This window comes from Amphiura filiformis, chromosome 15 (genome assembly GCF_039555335.1).
Source record: "Amphiura filiformis chromosome 15, Afil_fr2py, whole genome shotgun sequence".
NCBI lineage: Eukaryota > Metazoa > Echinodermata > Ophiuroidea > Amphilepidida > Amphiuridae > Amphiura > Amphiura filiformis.
The window spans coordinates 56790400-56814117 of NC_092642.1; the positions used below are offsets into that span (position 1 = coordinate 56790400).

Genomic DNA, 23718 nt, shown 5'->3' on the forward strand with positions numbered 1-23718 from the left:
GTGCTGCAGGTTTTGTTGACTTTTTAATATCACGACAGCACAGTTCACCTCAAATGATAGATTTTGAGATGGTATGGTGACCTGAAATATCGGCATTTAAAAAAAATAATGACGTCCTTTAAGAGGTGATATTGTAATATAATCAGTGATGCGAAATTGTACATGCATTTTAAAGCTGTAATTTTAACAAGTTGATCCATCTGCATCGTAAATAACACCATAGCAAATGATTGGTGTTGTGTTTATGTAAATTCCCATAGAAACAGGGGTGTCCGAGAATAGGCATACGAATTCCGTTGGCATTCCTATTCTCGGTCAGTGTTCCCTAGTATGAGCTATGTTGACATTGTTGTTGCCATGTGTCCTACAAATGATCATGCATGAGCACATGAGAAGTGTTGCATTTTGCTCTGCAGGCCTATAGCCATTTGTCGAATACAAATGAGCGAGGAGAAATTATTTGTGACCGCCCGCCCTCCCTCCTCTACCCCTTACCCATCCCCTACCCTGTCGTATTTTCGAGCTTTTTCGGTCGGAAAAATTGGGTCAACAATGTCACATTTCTGTCGGCAAAAATGGTTCCTGCCCTGGTGCGAGAAAGGCGCTATAACTGACTTGCGCAGATAACATACACTATCTCCTCGGGCCTACACGTGCTATTAGCGCAATTTTGTCATTACTTTATATACATGTTAGCACAAATAGCACCGCTATTTTCATGGGTGTGCTATTTGTGCAATTGACAGTGTTATTTTTTGAGGACTTAGAAAAAACCCATTAGGGACATTAAAATAGCTTTAAATGTTAATATATTATTAGCGCAGTTATCATGGTTATGCTATTTTTGAGTTCTCCTATTACTTGGAGGGGTGTTATTAGCGCGGTTGTGCTATTCTTATGGTTAGACCTTATAGCGTGCTATTAGCGCTATGGTGCTATTCTTAAAATGGTTAAGCCTTATAGCGTGCTATTGGTGCTATTGTGCTCTGGAAATTGTTTTGGCCTTAGGGGGCATATAGCGCGTTATTATCGCAATAATGTTATTTTTGAATTCTTGTACACTTGGAGGGTGCTATTAGCGCTATTGTGTTATTCTTAAAATGACCTAGACCTTATAGCGTGCTATTAGCGCTATTGTGCTATTCTTCAAGGGGGCACAACACTAAATCCTTCCGCATTTAGTGTAACCTTGTATAGTTCCGGTTAAAACTAGCGCCTGAGCAAAATGTATCAGCCTCTCGTGTGTACTAAATTCAAGTGAATCGTGCTTGTTTTTATGGGAACAACAGAGTAGGACCTCAACATTAAAAATCTATTCAAAAAATGTTTCAAATCGATTGTGAATTAGTGACAGGCTGTCGGAATAATATCAAGGCCGGAACTGGTAAGGAGGCTAAATTGTCGGCTGAAATTCGTGAGGGCGCTGTTTAGGTGCCCGTAGCGCAAAAATTTGACTTGGATGCTAAATTGGTCAATTTGGCGCCCCCTAAGGTATGTTGTCCCCCCTGCAATTAAAATTGCTTTTAAAATTGCTTTTAAAATAATTACTAGAAAGTTAGAACAACCAATTAGCTACATATTGATACCAAAATGAATTCATTTTCATCAGCAAAACTTGAGTTGTTCGTGATTTGTATGTCCCCTACCCCTTAATATTGTCATATTTTACGTTGTTAGATATGGAATATTAACATATTTCTCATATCCCAGCAAACACAAAAACGTTCTAAAAACGTTTTAAATAAGTTATATTTTGGCTTTTGGTTTAAGTAAAAACGTTTTAATAACATTAAAATGTCGGGTTATATAAAGGTCATGAGAACGTTTTAAAACGTTTTGTATGAAAACACACTACAACAATATTTGTAAATGTTTCCAAAAAATGTTAATGTAAACAATTTTTGCAAACATTTTTTCCAAATATTGTGTCAATACTTAAATAACATTATGTTAAAATGTTTGAACCCAGCAAACACAGAAATGTTCTTAAAATGTTTTTTCCAAAACCTTTTAATAACATTTAAATGTCGGGTTATATAAAGGTCATGAAAACGTTTTTAAAACGTTATTGAAAATATTTTGGGCAAACATTTTTCGCAAAATATTTTTTCAAGCCCAAAATAACATTTTGTTTAGAATGTTTTGTATCAAGTTTTCAAGAACGTTTTTGGAATGTTATTAAAACGTTTTTATACCCTTTATATAACCCGAAATTTAAACGTTTTCTGTGAAACATTTTTGTTTGCTGAGCAGTAGATTATCAAAACATGTTTTTTAAGGTTATGAAAACGTTTTATACTCTTAATATACCCTTAATATAACCCGACATTTAAACGTTTTCTGACAACCTTTTCTAACCTTTTGCGAATGATGTCGAAAACGTTTTGTGTTTGCTGGGATATTATGTTTAACTACCTGACAACTAATGGTTTAAATGCTTTTAAAATAATGCTAGAAAATGAGAACAATCAAATAGCTACATATTGATACCAAAATGAATTCATTTTCATCCGCAAAACTTGAGTTTTGGTGATTTGAATGTCCCCTATCCCTTAATATTGTCATATTTTACGCTGTTAGACATGGAATATTAACATTTTCGTATATTTTATGTCTATCTAGCTAACAACTAATGGTTTAATTGCTTTTAAAATAATACTAGAAAGTTGGAACTATCAATTAGCTACATATTGTTACCAAAATGAATTCATTTTCATCAGTAAGACCTGTGTTTTGGTGATTTGTATGTCCCCTTACCCTTAATATTGTCATATTTTACGCTTCTACACTTGAAAAATTGATATTTTTTACATTTTAAGTCTATACAGCTAACAACTAATGGTCATTTTGCTTTAAAAGATTACAAGAACCAAATAGCTATGTATTGATGCCAAAATGAATAAATTATAATTAATAAACATCGAGTTATGTTGGATTGTACGTCCCCTACCCCTTAATATTGTCATATTTTACACTGGTACACATTGGAAAATTAACATTTTTCACACTTTATGTAGACCTGATGGTTTTTCTGTTAAAAATAATACTGGAAAGTTAAAACAATCAATTAGCTACATGTTGATACCAAAATGAATTCATTATTATGAGTAAAGGTTGAGTTATGGTGGTTTTTATTTCTCCTAACCCTTAATAATACCATATTTGACATGGTTATACATGAAAAATTAACCTTTTCTCACATTTTATGTCTATATACCTGACAAATAATGTTTGTTTTGCTTTAAAATAATACTAAAACATTTGAACAATCAATTAGCTACATATTAATTCCAAAATGAATTCATTATCATGAGTTGAAGTTGAGTTATGATGGTTTACATTTCCCCTACCCCTTAATATTGTTACACGCGCTGCTACAGGTGGAAAAGTAACTATTTTTTACATTTTCAGTCTATTTTCCTGACAAGCAGTGGTTGATCTCACCCCGCGCATATTAATATTCAAAATATTACATGAATGGTAACTTACCAAACAAATTTTGTTAATGGAACTTATATAGATCAGCTGAGTGACATATTAAGACACGTAAAACACCCCAACCCCGAACCCTATACACCCCCACCCCCCACCCACATACACACCCCACCTACCCCAAACCTACACAACACAAACCAACATGCACGCAAACATGCACTTATATAAATATTTGAACCAGAACATCAATGTTTGCCTAGATATGCTTGATATTAAAAACAAAATTAAAAATGGAGCTTAATTAATTTTGAAAATAGAAATTGGCACAATAGTAAAATTTGAAGCCAGTGCCATAAAAACACCCACCCTACGCATTGTTGTGAAAAATCTGATTTTCCACTAGTGTATGGACTGGCCACTTCCAATCATGATCTAATGAAACCTAGGTTTGCTTTCAAATAATACTAGAAAGTTAGAACAATCAATTAGCTACATAGTCATACCAAATTAAATTCATTATTATAAGTAAAAGTTAAGTTATGGGAATTTATATCTCCCTACCCTTAATTTTGCCCTATTTTTGTGATTTTATGTGATTATACGTCCATATATAAAATGACCTGTAAAAAAGTGTTACCACAATTTTAGACCAATACCTACTTAGCAGTGATCTAGAGGGTCCATACTAACTACCTATGGTGTCAAACCTTGTATGTAGTGGGGGTGAACGAACTCCTTATTTAGGGCCTTGTGTGATCTTGCTCCTGGACTAGTCGGGCGTGCCACCGCATTCCGCTGTACGCTCCCACAAAATAGGACCACCTCGGTCCCCGATCGGATGGTACGAAAATTTTTGCCAATAAACCGTTTTGAAAGGATCGCTCCTTGTCAATGTATCTGAAAATACTGCACACGTATTTTATTATGGGTTTAAGTTATCAAAACCGCATCATACCGATCAACCAGGCTTCCAAAAGAGAATGACCGAGAATAGGTATAGAAAAACTATACGGTGACCGAGAATAAGAGTTTAGTGACCGAGAATAGGAGTTGTCGCCAACTTTGACCTTTTGACCTTATACTTCCAATACAAGTTCAATGGGAGATGTCATGCAGGGTATGTTAAACGGGGTGTTGTGTGGAATGCACGTTCCCATATAGCTAACTTTTATAATCATTTACGCAAGAAATAGAGCGGGTTGTTTCTTAAGTGACCGAGAATAGGCGTATTTACCCTACTGCTATCCTGAACATAGTGGTACATCGCAAATAGGTCAAACTATACTTTTTTGGACTACTTAGGATGAGAGGAATACTTTGGTGTGGTTTTAAACTAAACTATACCAAATTTGACCCCTGTATTACCCTTTAAATCTAAAATATGCCCCGATCAAGACACCATTAGTATTATTGGTGCCAAGATTGTACCAGCATTATTTGATAAATTACAGCTCCAAGTGTTCTATATAAGTCTTGACAAAATGCACTTACATAAGTTCCTCAATATTTTTGCTCTGTACAAAGTGGATACCATTGTAAGTCTTAACCCTGGAATTGTGGGTACTTTTTGGGTCTCATATTGCTAAAGTATACACATTTAATATGACATACTTGACGAATCTTCCCAATAAAAACTCGGAGGGTGGATGCATTAATTTTGTAAAATTGCATTTATTTACGAACCGCGAAAGACGGGTGACCGCTAGTAACATGAAATCGTCTGGGGATAAAATGACATAATATACGCATGCGTTGGATTGACTGCGTGTTTCGTCATACGCGCGTGATTGCTGTTCGCGTGTTGCGTCATACGCGCGTGATTGCTGTTCGCGTATTTGTCTTGACGCGTTTGTATCACAGTTACCTACTTTCATTGTGCGCACAAGATAAAATAAACAAAAGCACATTTCCGCACTATTTTGTCGTAAGTTGCGAAACACTGAGCTATTTTTGTCAGAGAAAAGAGAGATTTGGTGAAAGTTGTGAAAATGCGTGATCAAATCATTGTATACAGTGAACCGGAACAGGTAAGTCAAAGTTGCAGACCAGAATAAAAATCTAACTGTGGTGCAGAACTTTTATTATTAGGGAAAATATATAGATTTTAATGACATTGCAGTGTTTCCCATATGGATGTACCAACATAATGCCAACATTTCAACTCTGCATACAATATTTTGTTTTGTTACTTAATATTTTTAAATCATCTCGGGATTTTTGCCAGTACAATTTTTGGTTAATTAGTTTTTCAGTTCATTTTTAATAGGCCCTATGGTTTGTGATATTTACGGATTTGCTTATAGGGTAAAAACTAAACAATGATGAGAAAGAACTTGAAAATTTTAAAATAAAACATGATAGGGCCTATTATTCTGTGATATCGCAATTTCTTATTCTTAAAGCCATATTGTAACATTTACATAAAAATAGATTAGTATTTCTTTTACATAAAATGTTAGCTTTTACTGTCAGATATGTCCCTTTTTCGGCCGAACAAGTGAGGTAAAGCAAAGAAATGGGAATTTACTACCAGAGCCAATGCGTGTTACTCCGTCGGTCGTGCTACGGTACGGTCCTTTGGTGTGTGTGTGTATGACCGTCCCGCACGCCATTTATTTAAAATCTCGGATTTTGACAAAACTACAGCAAGTCTTGATTTTTGCAGGGTATCTTAGTTTACTAAAGTACATTACAATCGTGTTCAAAACAGAATTTAAAAAAATATTGAGGGCGTCCTTCTCAGCAACAGTCCCAGACAAACGAGAACGTATGTCTATGGCAACAGTTACAATATGGCTTTCAATTGTAAAACCGAGTTGGGTGCCCATCCTGGGTAAGATCGGATAAATAAACTTACAATTTAGGTCATCTGCGTGTATAATGAAAATAAGATCTCGAATTCATCTAACATGCACACAAACAAGTCTGGCCAAAATATTATATAATAAACTTTGAATGTAGGTCTTGAATTCAAAAACAACCTCATATTCTACAAAGGTCAAAGTTGAGTCTGATATTGTTCAATTTGGCCTGTTGAACTATACAATTGCATTGAGACTATGCCAAATAAACATCATCACACCCTATAACGCCTTGTAACTACTTGTAATTTGTTTTTACTACATTAACATTTTGAATTATTTTTATTCACAATATTCATCTCGGTTTTTTTTCTTTTTACATATGCTGTTACCATGGTTACAGAAGTGTTTCCCACGTTTGAGGTTAGTATTTGAATTTGTTTAAAATTTGAAATCAGCATTATTAGAAATACTAAATAATTAACATTTAGAGCGAGGTACATTTTTGGTGTAACTTTCTATGGTTCGCTCCGATGAAATGAAATTTCTTTAAAAACAATTAAGTTTTGTACGATTTGGTTCAAATATACGATCTAATTTCGACTTTGTTTTGTTTTCATGCATTACAGGAGGTTCTTATCGGCAGTTACTATGTTATGCTTGCACAAAAGCAGCTATGAGCTACCCAACCAAAGGGTCACCCCATCGGGGTTTAATTATGAGGAAGTTAAAGTATCCTCCTGCCACATGCCACGTTGTACAAATCTGCCTGATCTGGTGAGTACAATCACGGTAGTAATAGTTCATCAATGCACATAAGTTGCTGATAGCTACTTCATCAATGCCCACATAGAAGATGGCTTCTTCATCAATGCCAATATATAGCTACTTCATCAATGCACAAATCAGTATTAGATAGCTACTTCATCAATGCCCATAATCGGTAGTAGATAATTACTTCATCAATACCCATATCAGTGATAGATAGCTACTTCATCAATGCCAATATCAGTGGTAGATAGATTAGTTTGCCACAAAATAATTAAATAAATTTGGTTTGTATCTACAATATAGGCCTACAGTTTATTGGAAGGGTAGGCCTATCTTTGATATCGGTTTTTCTTCCGTTCCGCAGGTGCCGATAAAGGCTAAAAAGAGTGTCTCATTTTACGAGTACGTCAGAGTACGCCATTTTGAGGTTGAAGACACGAAAGAAGAAGCTTTGCTGAAATGGAAGATTATGTCGATAGTTTATGATGAAGACATTGATGATTATAATTATGAAGAGGATGAAGATATGAAGGAACTACTTGATGAAATCAATAATTGGTAGTGATCTGCCGGAGTGACTGATACTAGTGATAGAGAAAACTTCAGTAAAAATAAACTATACCGACACAGAAAGACAGAAATCAACAGGACCGGGGGGTGTTCACCATGCAGAATGTGTATATAGTTCCGTCACAAATTTCAATAAAATAATTGTTAATCTTTTAAAGTATTTATGTGATATTACTGATTTTTTATTTTAATTATTGCTAGTAAAGTGTTATGGATAATTGAAATATTCTACAGGGTGGTAAAAAAAGAACTTTACACAATTTGAAAGCTTAAATATCTCAGAGTATAGCCATTCCCACTATTGTTATTCTAAATATATATTTTTTCTAAGAATATGTGGTGAAATAATTAGAGGAAAAGAAGCTAAATTAACAAAATGGCAGTACTTTTACGTCAGAGGGTCAAAATCACTTTGTCCAAAGGTAATTCAATTAGATTGAATGCCAGCTGTATAAGCTATCTACACTCATAAAAATTGTTCGTTGGCATTACTCAGTAAGTTGAGGTAAGTCGTTGCGTCAACTTTCCGAGTAATGCCAACGCGTACAATTTTGAGTAACGCTGACTAGATATCTTTATGTTGGTCGCACTCATTTGCACTTACTTTATTGAGTTGTTACAACTCAGAAAATGAAACTAGGTTAGCATAATTTTCTAGAGGTGTGCTATAGTATACAAAATTTTGCACTGATTACAAAAATAAATATTTGAATACTGCTAATTGTGCAGAAAATGATCCAATTACGTGAATTAAGTAACAAAGTACCAAATTGGAATAACTCAAAACAATAAGTACCAGTAACTTAATATGAACGAGTTACATCAACTTACATGTTGAGTTACAATAACTCAACTAATTGGTTCTTTGAACCTTGTTTATTTTTCTAAGTTCCCTGAACTTGAATTCAGAAGTTGGCATTACTTAAAAAGTTGACGCAACGACTTTAATACATCAACTTTTTAAGTAATGCCAACAAAGTTGACTAGTTGACGGAACTTTTTCAGCTTTTTCAGCATTTTCGCCAGCCCATTCGGGGCTGGATCTGTTTCAGGTTTGGGGTCAGTTTACTCAAGAGATTATATTTTAGTGGTATTGGAATGATTTTTTTTTTTTACTTTTTGTGGTTAAATTTTTTTTAAATATTTTAATTCGATTTGTTAGGAAAAGTAAGTATGTTTTGCCGTTTCAACGAACGAAAACGAGTGAGTATTACCAAAGTTATGTTTGAATTAATATGACTTTAAAAGTTTTAGGTATAGGCCTAAAATGTAACAATAATAGTTAATATACAGCATCATATGGTCAGCAGAAGAAAAGTATGTCATTTCAGTGTCTTTGACCCGGTATAGCATAATTATCAACATACTTTTAAAGTATGATGTTTTGCATAGACTTTTTGTATCGAGTTTGGTGATAAATTACGTGTTCGTAACTATAAAAATATTTGTCAACTTGTGAATCAAATGTGAATTAGGAAATATATTGCATTATATCCTAACAATTTTGATTAACCTTTTGCGTGGTTCGCAAATAATTTTAAGAATTTTTGCAATTTTTAGGAAATATCCCACCCAGTTATGTATCACCACGTGGTCATTTTAATTCAAGGGCTTATACCACTAAATCAGACTTCTGCCAGCTTCTGCCCAAGTTTATCAGTCATATAGTGCCATCTTTACATTCAAAATGTGACAAATTGATATAATATTAGCAATTTTAGTGTTCAAAATCGTGTTTAAATACAATTTCTTATTGTGAATGTCACACAGGTTAAAAAGAAACGGGAATATTCGGGCAATATTTAAGACTATCTGCGCATGAATACACAAGGGAAAAATGTAGTTAGCAGTCGTCAAATCGGTCTTTTATGTATCGCTGATTTTCTCAACAAGTAGCCGAGCAATGTTAAAGCTAATGCATACCATGGTATGCAAAATGTTCTTCTCTAAGATGATATACATAATTTATACTTTAAAACTGGGAAAATATCTACTTTTGCACATAAACGTGAACTCTACTTTCATAACTTTGCGTGTATAAAATCAATGCGAAGAAGGTTTTTGTGGTGTGTTCTCTTTATCATCACACAGCTTGTCTCCCTTCGCAATGATGAAAATTTCCACACGACGGTGTCGCTATTACGCTGAGCGAACGGTAGTGTGTTGTTTTGCAGTGTATTCGAAAACATTTCATTTTCTCAAAATTTTTGAGAATCTATTACAGTCAAGCCAGAGAAGTAATTGGTGTGGTTGATGCATTCCTAGCCAGGTAAGCGTTTGAGTTTCTTTGCAAATTAGCTATTTTAAGCTCAGTATCATGTCATGCAATGCATGACATGGACATGGTACATTGTGTACAGCTATGTACATGTACAGTACACCCATCGTATGGCTCGACATTACACAATTGTCACACTATGTCAGGCTGACGAGGCTGTGTCAGTGTTCATTCAATTGAAAATGTATCCTTGCTCGAGAAGTCAAGTCACAAATTTGTGCACCGCAGTGACCGATGAGCTTCACATTCGAGGCTACACTGGATTTCAGAAAACAACGTCAACGGCAATCCCCTTGGCTTGCTCAGATTGGTGCGAGCGCCCTGTTAATGGTCGACGTACGCGGAACTTTGTGTTCACTTCAAGGGCGCCGATCTGCAATGAGTAACGATATGGTCGCAACCTTCGCAATGCGCATAAATTCACCCAACTGCGGTTCAGAACCTCTCGCTTCCAAAATAGTCCCATACCATACTTTGTGGACCTGCTAAACAAGTAATATGTAATTTTTCTTTTTTATTCATGTGCTCATTGTATCCTGCATGCACGGTGGCCGTGCAATCACCCCCTTTTCTGAAGTGTATTATGCAATGTGTTTCTTTCCTTTTCTTTTTATTTATTATTATTTAATGATACTATTTTACAAGTGCAATATTAGTTTCTGTAAATGAAATTTTATACCATTTTATGTGTTTTATAGATGTTATTCTTTAAAAAAATATTGTTGAATGTTTGTTTTTATCTTTGTAAATTTATCATGTAATTTGACCTTCGGGTCACCTTTTGATAATAAAATATGAATATGAATATGAATAATATATGATGCACAATCAGCTAATCAGATTATCTGTCTGTTGATACGATTCAGCCAATCAGTACCCCACCTCCGTAAATACATGTACTCAAGACTGTGCACACGCTCTCAAAATGTAAACAAGTGACATTCATACATTTGTGCTATATAACAGCGCTGCGATTGGTCAAGAGCCGGGCATATTCAGCGCTCATACATTCACACTATGTAACGGTATGTGATTGGTGTCCCGGATCGCCAGGTAGGAAAAATAAGGAAAATCATGATTTTTGATATACGGTAATGTTGCTTGTACGCTTTTTGTTATTATTTTTATGAAATAAGAATCACAAAATGTACTGGTACATGTATGTGGTCATTTTCACGGTAAAGGGTGTAACTTTGGATTTTTAACATTTTAATCCGTAGTGTTCTAATAAAGCCACAGAATTCCATGATTTTTGGCCACATAAGTCATCTAGTTAGCTGCTACCTTGGGTAGCATAATCAGCTTTGGGAGTTACTGTGCTCAGTTTTAGCAGGCTTAAATGTACTTAATATTGCCATTTTGAAAAACTATAAAAACAGTAACATTTTTGTAAAACCCTGTGTTTTCTTCAGTTAGTTCATGGATAATTTTTCTTATCCTGAAAGTACAGTCATATGTTCAGTAAACACTGCCACATTAGATTTAATTGTGAACAGCCCTGTATTTTTGAGAACCGGACTTCGATATTTGTCGTTTCGGAGGCTTCATTTTCCGTTAACAATTGTTAACAAACTTTGTGGGTGTAGATTTGGTTCATAATTCTTGGTTATTTCTTCACTTCTTCTTGATTCATAACAGTTGTTATCTTAACTTGAAATGGGTAACAAAAATTAGTCGATTTGCAAGCTTTTAAAATTTTTATAAAATCTTGACTTCAAAGAGCCGTGTTTCCGTTAACTTTTTGAAGCCTCCGAAACAAACTGTTCAGCAAGCTTGTGCAAATATAAATAAAAGAGCTCATCCAATCTATTTATCAAAATGTAGCAAAGTAGAACCTCAAGTCACATGTTTTTAAATCGTGGAGATATATATCACCGTTTGAAAATGGGACCCAATACAAACTTTCCGTTAACAATTGAAGCCTCCGAAACAAATGAAGCCTCCGAAACAACAATAAGATTAATTATCATCTATGCATATCTAAATTGGTGTGTTTCATACTGATATCTGCATTGTAATTATTACTTGACATGTGCAGAATGTCATAAATTAAAAAAAAATTTGACATTATGGTTAATGTTTGAAAAATATACTGATACCCAAAAAAGCCTGTTTCGGAGGCTTCACATGCAAAAAACACCATACTTATCAAATGGATGAAAAAATTAACATGTGATAAATCTACAATATCTGCCGCATAGAATCATTGATTCAATATACACAAGAAAATAACAGCTTAGATGATCCCAACACTGTTGTTTTCAAAAAACTACTTCTGCAATGTTTAACAATTGTTAACATGAAGCCTCCAAACAAAAAAAATGACTTGCTGTGATAATTTAATTTTTGTCACAACTGAAATTCAATACTTAGAAGCAAAGCATGAAAATTGGTAATTGTGATATTTTTTACCTATTTTTTATGTCAACTTGTAGTGGTTAGCCAAATATTTTACTTTTATGATCACCTGTGTTGTTAACTGAAGCCTCCAAACACAAATCGCTTGAATTGCCAATTCTAAAAATAACTCCAATTTCTGTGAAACTTGGCTGGGAGGTTCCTTTCATCAAGTAGTATTTGTACATGAAGTTAGACATTCAAATTATTTTAGGAACCCAATTAAAACTTAAAAATATGTTTAAGGTTTGGAAATTTCCATTGTAAATGACACTTGATGTTAAAAATTTTCAAAACTGCAATTACAAACATAGCAAAACATGGTATAAAATTTAACTTATATCTGTTGACTAACTTTGGAATGGGATTTCACATGTATTCCAGCTTTCATGTCATAATTTTCTGAGGTTATGTAAAATACATTTTTTCTTAGATTTTAACCAAAATGTTATGGAAATGTCAAATTTTTTATTAGAAATCAAAAGGTTTAAGCCTTGAAACATTATTTTACTGGAATTTAAGTTGCTTCTAAGCATGATTTCAGTAAACAGAAACATATTTAAGTGGTTTGAAATTTTGACCCAAAAAATCAAAAGTTACACCCTTTACTGTGAAAATGACCATGTATGAACTGGGTTCATTCATATATTTTCATGACTAAAACCATTTAGTCATGAAAATATATGAATGAACCCTAATTCATGCCCGCTACTTCAGCGTGATGATTTCGGTATAGAAAAGAATGCAAGAAAATCGCGTTAAGAATCTTACATCTTATTTTTTGTTATTATTTGATGAAAAACAATCACTGAATGTTTGGGAATGTATGAAAGGGGCTTATTCATATGCCTCAGGCATAAACAATCAATCATGCGGGCCCTCAATTTCATGAATGAACCCCTAATTCTTCTCTGACAAAAACTTTACGAGACCATTGCATTTGAAATCTAAGCATGAATGCCATGTACATGTACATTGTACTAAGCGACAGTTCAAAATAGCCAATTCTCTCGGTCAGGGTTGTTCCATCCATTGCACTTATTGCGACTCTGTCGGTCAACATGATGTCACTTTTGCCATGATTGGGCTATTCCATCTTGCCCCTAGTGTGACACAAAGGGGACACTTACCGTTGCACTCAATGGGGAAATCACAAAACATGCAACAAATAAATACTCTTGATGAAATAATTTTAAGCTCGATTTCTTATCAGGGAAATCAACTTTTAAATAAATTACCATACTAAATTAATTGGTATTTTCTGTGCTGAGAAAATTTTCTTGAACTGAAAGGCCCTGTACAAACCAATAGGGATTTCGTGAGGGTGTCCGCTTTGACATACGTGGGAAGAAGTACATACTTTTACTAAATTCCAAAAGTACGGTATGTGTTTTTGTATACAATTTACAAAATTTATGTACATACAAAAGTAGGCCTACATACTTTTGCAACATACTTCCATGTGTGTACGTAGTCGTTCTCCTGTATGCATTTTTGCATATACCGTAACCACTCGGGTATAAGCCCACCCCCATTTTTGAAGTGAAATCTGCCATCTAGGGGGTGGGCTTATACCCAGTGGTTACTGTATATGCAAAATGCATACTTTGTATAATTCAAGTATATACATTTGTATATTATGTCATTATTGACTGAAAACTACCTCATGTGCTGTGTGCAAAACTACAATGTACATAGTATTTAATACATACCGAACTTTGGCAAAAGTATGTGGTTTTGCATATGTATGCAAAAGTATACAGTACTTTTGCAAAATACGCAATATATGTAGGCCTATACGCCATATAATGCAATTTCTACATACATGTACCGTATAAGCACCCAGGGCACTTAACAAAGTCATTTTGGGTGGACAGTTATTTTTAACCTGGTTTACCTACATGTAATCTTTCGCAAGGGCGTTTATTAGAGGCAATTACATTATGTTATAGGTCCTGAGACGTTCTAGTAGCTTTTCTGGTGCAGAAAATGCATTGCAAGTTTACACTAGACTTGTAGTCCTCCAACTATTTCACTGTATTGACGGCTTGACGTCTAACTGTCACTTCAACATTACATGTAATGTTACCCTTAATTGAAAATACCCTACATGTAGGTGGGTGCTTATTGGGGCATGGGAGCTTATTGGAACAAATTTATACGGTTTATGCAAAAATACATGCTAGTTTTTTTTGTTTAGCCAGGGCTGAGTATCCCCATTTTGAAGGACTTTTTTTTTTGCACCAATTTTCGCTCAAATTTTGGGACTTCAGGCAGAAATATGCCTGTACAGTGTTATGGGGAAAATTTTCAAGTTGATAAAAATGTTTATGTCAGATTCAGTTTCTACACAAAATTTCACCCTAGAAAATGTTCCTTTTAATTAGGATATCTTTCACTTAAGTTTCCACCATTCTGGCTGCCAAACGATAGTCAAAGCTTGAATGCTGTTTTATGAATATTAATTACGGTACAAATCAATGCATCAACCAAAAACACGATGGCAATGGACTCTAGCATCGAATGCGTAACTATGTGCCAATTTGAAGATTCCACAGTTCACAAGTAACTCAGTTCAGGTCACGAAGGCGAAGCCCCGGGCGAAGCATATCAGTAATGCTAAGTGCACCTGTAGTCGTTCTTCTGTATAGCCACACCACATGCAATCTATTCAAAAATGCATACTGTGCAAAGTATTCAAAACTGCCTTATATCTGCATACAAAACCATGTACAGTTTGATGTACAATGTACTCACTACTAGCCTGTATTTATTTCATATTTTTTGCTCAGGTACACCTGAGTGAATATATACATTCAGTTTAGACCTTGACCTTTGAACCTAAGTAGCTCCAAGTCAGGCTTCTTCTGCAAATGCTTTTGCTTTGTCTTCACTAGAAATATTTTATAGTATAATATTTGATAGGATAATGCCTGGTAATGGAAATGCAGACTATAAATGCTAGCTACTAAATTAACCTCACTCCCTATGACATAGTTCATAATATATATGCAGCAGTGAGATATCTAACTTGAGGTGGACATAGAATATTAGCCTCATTTCCCATGAAATTATTTATAAAACTGTGTTCTGTAGCCCATAGTGAAGGGTTTTTTTTAACCTGGGGATGATATTAATCATAGGTGTTGACAGATTGATAGTGGTCTGGAAGTTCAAGTTAGTAAATTACATACTGCTCATGAACTTATCAGATTTTGTTTGCCAGCTAGGTCAGTGTACATGGCCAATACAATGTACAATACCAAATACCCATGAACTTCTTACTTAAATTTGCATTGAGAGGTAAGAAGGCTTGTTCTGACCAGGGTATGGATTTGATATAATCAGTCCAGCATTTAACAACATTATTAACAACATTGAATTTTAAGGCCAAATGTTTACCTTCTCCATTACATTGCACACAGTATTTTGATGCATTACCTGAATAGGTTTAGTTTCATTATTACCTTCAACTTTTACTTTTACTCTCTAGTTGAAAGTGGCACTAATGAGGTTTTCAGCATTTTAATAGATCCAGTTTTAAACCTTTAACTTTTACCCCATATCCCTGCTTTAACCCTCTTTCAAGTTGAAGTCCAGTGCATAATGAATATCATCAAAATGTCTTCTAGATATTATATTCATACATATTCTAAGCTAACTGTATTCTAATTCAATATTTTCTAAAATAACACATTGCCTTTTGATTTATTCTAAAGACTATGGTAAGTTCTGATGTTAAAGCCACAATGTACCATCTTATACATGTAATATGAAATTGGTTAATATTTTTCAAACCTGACTTTTTTGGCATATTTGTAATGTTTACACATGTCACAACTTGCACCTAAATGGAATCAGCCAAATTGGTTGTGTTTGTAGGTCAACAGAACAAAGTTTGACATAATGTCATTTATATAATTCAAAGAATTGTGACATTATGTCCTCCTATAGAACTGCATGTTAAATGGCCAAAATAACTAACCAGCAGGGTTTCTTTCATTTTACCTTGTTATTTCAGCTCAAAATGGACAGAAACCCTTCCGATAATTATTACTAGCAGTATTTCAGCATTTTGAGTATAAAACAAATTTAAAATTTGAAGGAAATCATCTTTAATTAAAGCCTTGTTGTTTTCATACAATTTTAATTGAGTTTGTATTAAATTATACAAGTTTTTGGTTATTTCATGATCCCCTCCAGCTTCATCATAATTTTTCACTTCCCTACCAAAAACAAAACAAAAATACCAAAAACAGACTAAGGGATATTCTTATCATTTTGGACAATGCTATAATCAGCCTTCTGGAACGTTAAAATTTTACTGTATTTCCTAAAACTATTTATGAATCATCCAAATCATAAGAAACCTTATCATTATCTATCACACATCATATCCTATATATACATATCCCAACAGACTCTACATTAGTAGATATGCAGTCTCTAAATATTGAAGAGCTAATCACCTAGTGGAACGATTTACCCTTTTTAATCAAAATGCTTAAGGATCTTCACAATCTGATATCTTAATCTTAAGTAGGCCTACATATAAAACAATATCATTAGCCCTAATTATAAGAAACGCGACATTATTCAACACCAACGACCTACATTGCACAACCATGTGTTCCAATCATGCCTGATGAGCACTCCCTTTTAAAGGGGTTTTTATTATACGGTATACATGTATGTACAATTACTTTTCCAAAAGTATGTGGTTTTGCATAAGTGTGCAAAAGTACATACTTTTAATACAAAATAGGCATATTCCTTTCCGATAGCCAAAACCCATGATTAGCGTTAGGGTTAGTAGGCCTACATTTTCCTTCATTGGGGCATGCTTAACTCTATAAAATCTTACAAAGAAAACCACTGCACATGTATGCATTGTCATACCCAGGGAATCGATGGCTGATGGGCCAGTGACACCACCGTAGCTACAAGTGGGTGTCTAAGGTGTGAATCCCAGGTTGCCAAGTGAAAAATTTGTTCATCTTCTCCTTTTTCATTCCTCTTCTCCTTTAATTTCTGATAGCCAAAAACCATATTTAGCATTAGGGTTTATATTCATAAATATGCCAATAGTATATGATGCAAAACTATACAGCACATCGGGCCACCATGCATGTATACTATCGCAATATACCAAGAATGAAGTTGATTGGTTGTTGCGATGTTGTGTTAAATCTGCAGAGTGGATTATTAATGAAAATATGGGTAAAATATGCAATAAAAGCTGCTGAGTAGATTTATGAAAATGTAGGCAAAATATGCAAATTAGCTTATTAATATTCATAAATATGCAAATAAAACATGACATAGAACTATAATACAGCAGATTAGACCACTATGTCCTATCACCATACCAAGTTTGAAGTTTAAGCTGCAGAGTAGATTAATGGTTTTGCTTCCGCCCGGACAAGCCAAAACAAACAACCATTTGGATGATAACACAAGCTCCACATATGTGTGGAGGCCAAAAATTCTAATATGGAGTCAACAGGTTTACAGAGAGAAACTCCTATCCTATAGCTAGGCAAATCAAACAGTCCGCTGCTGCTCAGAGATAAAATCAAACATGTATGAATATAGTTAAAGGAAAAAAAAATGAATGGAAGACTACAAACTGTGGATGGTAACATAAATATATGAGAAGTTCTTCTTCAACCTATTTTTTTTCTTTTCCAGATTTTGCTTGCTAAATATGTGAAAGGAGATTACAACAAGAGTGCTGTAACAGTTGCAAAAATACTTTTCTGTTCTCTCTGCCGAACCCCACAAGAGCTGCAATCAGACAATGTTGTACATTTTACAGGTGTTTGGCTCAGGTAAGGTGTTCATCTAAACACCTCAAATAAAGAAAGTCCGCAGTCATGTAACCCGTCCTACACCAAACCCTAATCTTGTTATGACAATTTGATTGATAAGGTCGTGTGCAGAATCTTGTTAGCTGCAATTTGGTACCAAATTTGCTACCGAAATCTCTAAATTCATAGAGATTGATAGCAGTATATGAAATTTGGTGCATTTTCAAAAGTTGCAAATTAAAAACAGACCACGCGAACCTGTAGAGGTGAATGGCAGAGCACGACCATTGACATATTGACATAGCCCGAAACAACCGCTAGGTCATATCGATCACATCGTGCTCTAGTATTCATCAGTAAATCACTGTAGCCATCCATGCGTTTTAAACTGACAATTGAATAAAACGCGCATTTGGGATAGTCGACAGGGGCCCATCGTGGGCAAGCAAGGTTGACCATATTGCCACGCTTAAGCCATTTTCGACCAAGATGCTTTGTTTTGATTTGCAACTTTTGAAAATGCACCAAATGCCATAAACTGGTATCAACCTTTGTCACTTTTGAGTGTTTGGTAGCAAATTGGGTATCAAATTGGAGCTAACAAGATTCTGCATACGACCGTATCAATCAAATTGTCATAACAAGATCAGGTTTTTGGTGTAGGATGGGTTGTATGACTGCGGACTTTCTTTAATTGAGCAGTTTAGCTCTATGAGCAGGGCTGCAAGCGGTCCTATATTTCCTATATTTTTAAGATTTTCCTATATTTCCCTAGAAAGTTTCAAAAAGCCCTATAATCCCTATATTTTCATATTTGGAATATTTTTTGCTGAAGGTCTTTGTATTAAATATAAATTCCTCCCTGGACCCCACCAATCAGGTTTATTTGTATCCATTTCTATAATTCCAGGTTGCATTTTTGCCCTGCAATTTCAGTTAATTCTCTAACTTCTTGGGGCTTTGCCATATGAACCTACACTAGACCTTTTCACAGTTCATGTTGAGATTTTGCATATAAAATAGAGATAATCAGTGTGGTGTTGAATGCTGACATCTTGTGGGTACACGCTGCGATGGCCGTTCGTCGTTCGATCTCCATGAGTGAACAGCAAAATCACCGTGTTGATGTGTGGTCGTGCGTCTTGAACTCGCCACTCAAAAAAGGTGGCAATGTCAAATTAAATGATGATATCTCTGCCAAGCAAGAAGTTATTGTCACGCTTTGTGGTCTCATTTTATTGCTAAATAAAATGCACTTTCAACCCAGTAAAAAGAATTCTGTTAGCCTTTTTAATACTGACACTGCTTCATAGAATTCAGAATGGGCAGAGTGGCGGAGGTGGGGGATGTGGAGGTGGGGGATGTGGCACACACAAACTCTATGGGATTGATATTTTTAGTGCATAATCTGCTTCTGTAAAGACTGTAAATTGGATTTTTACACTATTTAGTATCTAAAAGACTCATGAACTTACATCTAATCAATTCTACTTATTTGTTTAGTCTAGAAAATACAAACTTTTCCATACAAAACTACCGCTTTCATATCAAACACTGTAGGGTGTCTTCAAAATCTAAAAGTTACTGTAAAATTTTAATTACCCAGACTGACGCTTGAGTATAGTCCCACCCCGTTTTGGGTGAACATTTTTCAAAATTGGGGGTGGGACTATACTCAATTTCAAAAAAATTTTAAGTTTTTATTTTTTCGGTTTTGTAGTGTCCCTGGACCTAGACCTAAATGGTAGGATCATTCATGGTTGACCTAAAAAAAAAAAAAAAAAATTCAAGATGTTTTGTATTTTTAATATGAAAATTGATAATTTGTATTCATGTCATAGTCTATTAATGATTTCAAAATGCATTGAATTTGAATGCATTTTGAAATTAGAATTCAAATTAGAATATCTCCAAAGCTATCAACCCTAAACTAGCAAAAGTATACATTTTTGGAAAGCTAGAGGCAAAAGCAATTTAAATATACACATTTCAACTCATTGTACAGGGTGACCTTGAAGTTATACAGGGTGGAATAAAAAAAAAATCCAAATAAAAAATGGGTCACTTAATGTATTGCTTATTACTAACTTGCAGTTATAAACTGAAAGTAAACAACATTGATTTGGTTAGAGGTTAGGGGAGCCTACTGACTTTGGAAGAAAAAAATCACAGCTGTTTGGCAATCTTGGAATACAGGGTGTCCCAAAATATGTTCAAATTTTTTTACAATTCAACCTATTTTGAACTGAAACATTTTACCCCTAACCCATACAAAAAAAGTAAGTCCATAATTAGATTCCTCATCAAATTTCCTCTCAGAAAATGTAAACTATGACTATGATAGGATAAGTAATTAAAAATTTAGGGCAACTTTTAGATTTTGAAGACATCCGCATTGCTTACTACAGTGTTTAGTATGAAAACAGGTAGTTTTGCACATAAAAGTTTGCATTTCATAGACTAAACCAATCATAAAGAGTTCAAAATTATTAAAAACAATTAGCAGAATAAATAATTTTTCAAAAGAGCTCTTAACCATGTCTGTAGCCCATATGGATGCAAAGATATGATCAGTTGATTCAACGCGCACACACAAAATCTTTATTTCCCATAGACTTGGCACACACCGCCACCGCCTCATCCGCCACCGCCTCATCCCCCACCTCGGTCATTCTGAACTCAAACAACTCTAACTCCACTATCTTAGCTGATAAACAATAATATTATTCTCCTTTGGAGGTCTGTTAGGGCACACATTTAGCTACAACATGACACCAAACACACTTCAATACCTGTTTAAGCAGAGATATAACAATTTGAAGGAGTCTCAATTTGGAAAAGCGTAACAAAACCACCATTTTTGGGTGGCGAGTTCAAAAGCGTGGCCATAAATACTATTCATCTGCCAAATATGACAACTGTAACATGATTTGCACGATTGTAGTGCATGTAAACTGAAATCTCATTGCACTATTTCATGTTCTAAACCATAATCCTCGAAGCTGTAAATAAAGTTTTAGCTCATTTTGGACTTAGCGTACATTATTCTCTTCCAATTTATTTAATATGGATTCCCCGGAAGTAAATGACTGCCCAATTTACCCTTTACTAAACGTTTGTTTATAGTTATTGTTATATGCAGTATTTTTAACTTTTTATGGCCCCACTGAGCCCACCATATGCATATGGGTGACCCTGCCCCGCTTCACAAATTTGTTTGTCTCCTTTACTATTGTAAGGCTTGCAGTCCTGAGATTAGGTTTGTATGTAGCCAAGACACATGGCTTTCATATGGCTCAGTCAGGTCCCTTCTAACCTTAAAATTGACATCCCTAGACTAGTCAGAAAAAGGGCAAACACTGCTCGGTCACCCCTATTGCACTATTTGAAGTTGCTTTGTCCAATAAAGCCTTGAAATTATTGTATTATTCTTATTCCAGTTATATTAGCAATTCTGTAAACAATATTATCCAGATACGCAACACAAATATTCTTATGCATGTCATTTTAAGTGTCCATGTGCCATTTTCGAAAAACTAGGTGAATGTAATACAAAAGCAACCCGGTTCCAAATGCTTTTGAACTATGTTTATTCAAACAAAAGAAAGGAATTCCACTATTGCTGGAGTGTGGCTAACATGCAGTACAAGCAGATCAGGAAATAAAGTTACATTAATTATAACTGTTCCAAAATGCTAATAACACATTCATGAGTATCCACAGTCAATTGTACAAATGTATGTATTTCTTACTATCTTCTCTTTCTGTGACTCTTTTTATCCATAGAATCATTTGATGCCCTCGTTGATGCTACAAGGGAACAAGTGACAACATCCATAGCGACACAACAGTCAGTCATGTTAGCAGAGGGAAACTTTCTCAATCGTCAACATCCACAGATATGCGTATAAAAATGAATGATACAAGCTGCATAAATATTATGAACAAATACATTCACTTTATCTATTTAGAAATGAAAGGCTTTTAAGACCAGCACATTTACATGGATTTGTTTCAGTGAGTGGTCATTTCATATTACCAGTGTTAGCAGAACTCATTGTAAAGCTGACAATGTGGCTATAAATTCAAGTCAAATCCCTACCTTATTAGAATGAGAAGCATGTTCTTAAAACATATGGAAACTATATTTGGCAAATAATGTGAACTACATGTATAATATAACCTTTCTTAAGATTTTGTGAATGATTAGCAGTGTTTGAAATATGCCTCAAAAAGTTACAGGCCAGCCGGGCTTGACCTTAAAAAGTTACCGGCCAGCCGGGCCGGCAACTAGATGCCAGTCAGAAAAGTTACCGGCCAGGCCAAAAAGTTACAGGCCAATGGCCTGCTGACTGGCCCTATTTGAATGCTGATGATTAGCCAAGTCAAGTCCAGACAAGTCAAGTAATACTTTATTATACTATTCAGCAAATTACTTCAGCGGTGTCGATGTCCTTCTGCTTTGTCTGATTATCACATAAAAAACTACAATCTTAGAAATAATTATTCGAACACTTTTAAGGGCTTATTGGAAATGGTCGCCCTCTCTACCCCTGTATAATGTTTGCATGCCCAATATGCTCATCTTCACCATATCATCTCCCAACATTGTTTGGTGGGGAAAGGGAAGGTACGTATGCTGAAGATGAACATTGAGATAACACTACTATAATCCTTAGTTTCCAGTGACTCGTATAGCGTGCGCACTGTACTAAGAAGAACGGGGGAATTGGGTGTTCGAACACATTTTGTCCGGGATTGTAGGTCACACGTTGCTACGCAGTTTGACTAGCGAATGAGGTGCCAATGTGATTCTAGAGTTCAGTCTTTGATCAAGTAATCTCAGGGCGTAGCAAGAGCATCAGGGGCCTATGGAAAAGGAGCAGCACGGGCCCTTTTAACCAGGGCGGATTTAGCCTACCTTATTGGGGCCCTGGACCAGGCCAAAATTTGGAGGCCCCGAACTCACATGCCGAGGAAGGTATATGCACTAAAGTCAGTGGCCAAGTTTTGGTTTAACTAAGGGGGACTAACATATTATGTTGAATTCAATTTCAGACTATCTTGGCCCCAGATCAACATAAATTTCTGAATTTGAATGAGCGCGAAGCACGGAAAATTTTACAATTTTGCCTTATTTTGACCAAAAAAGATGCTGTTATTGGGGTTACAAGAAAGATGCATAGGGCAATTTTGGGGGCCCCCCCAATTTTTTTTGGGGGGGGGGCAAAATTGCCCTGGACCCGGGCCCATCTGGCCCAATGCTATAAAAATCCGCCCTGCTCTCCATTATCAGCCCTTATTTAATTTTTCGCTTTTGTGCTCGGGTCCCTGAACCTCGGGGCCCATGGACTTCGGCCCATCCTGTCCCCCACTTGCTACATGCCTGAGTAATCTTCATGTGTATGCCAATTGAGTTTGTCATCAAAATAAATAAATTAATTTCAGAATTTATATAGCGCTTTTTCCAGAGGATTCAAAGCGCTGTAATTTCGCTTCGTGGTGAATCATCACAATCAGATCGCATCAACTAGGCTAGTTGCAGCGAACCTGGCGCAAACCTATCCGCACTTAGATTGTAACATCCACCCATTTTCTGCAGCTTCCCAAATTCCATTGGGTGAAGGAAGTTTTTGATAACGAAACAACTAATCAC

General features: G+C 35.2%; 2 long non-coding RNA genes across 2 annotated transcripts; both read left to right on the forward strand.

Annotated features, from left to right (window-relative positions):
- Positions 1 to 6632: 6632 nt before the first annotated feature.
- LOC140170674 (uncharacterized) lies at positions 6633 to 7519 on the forward strand. Its single transcript, XR_011861566.1, has 3 exons — positions 6633 to 6659; positions 6866 to 7013; positions 7372 to 7519. It is a non-coding gene; the product is annotated as an uncharacterized lncRNA (long non-coding RNA).
- A 2177-nt stretch (positions 7520 to 9696) lies between these two features.
- On the forward strand, positions 9697 to 21904 carry LOC140171858 (uncharacterized). Its single transcript, XR_011861654.1, has 3 exons — positions 9697 to 9846; positions 17944 to 18083; positions 21849 to 21904. It is a non-coding gene; the product is annotated as an uncharacterized lncRNA (long non-coding RNA).
- Positions 21905 to 23718: the final 1814 nt, after the last annotated feature.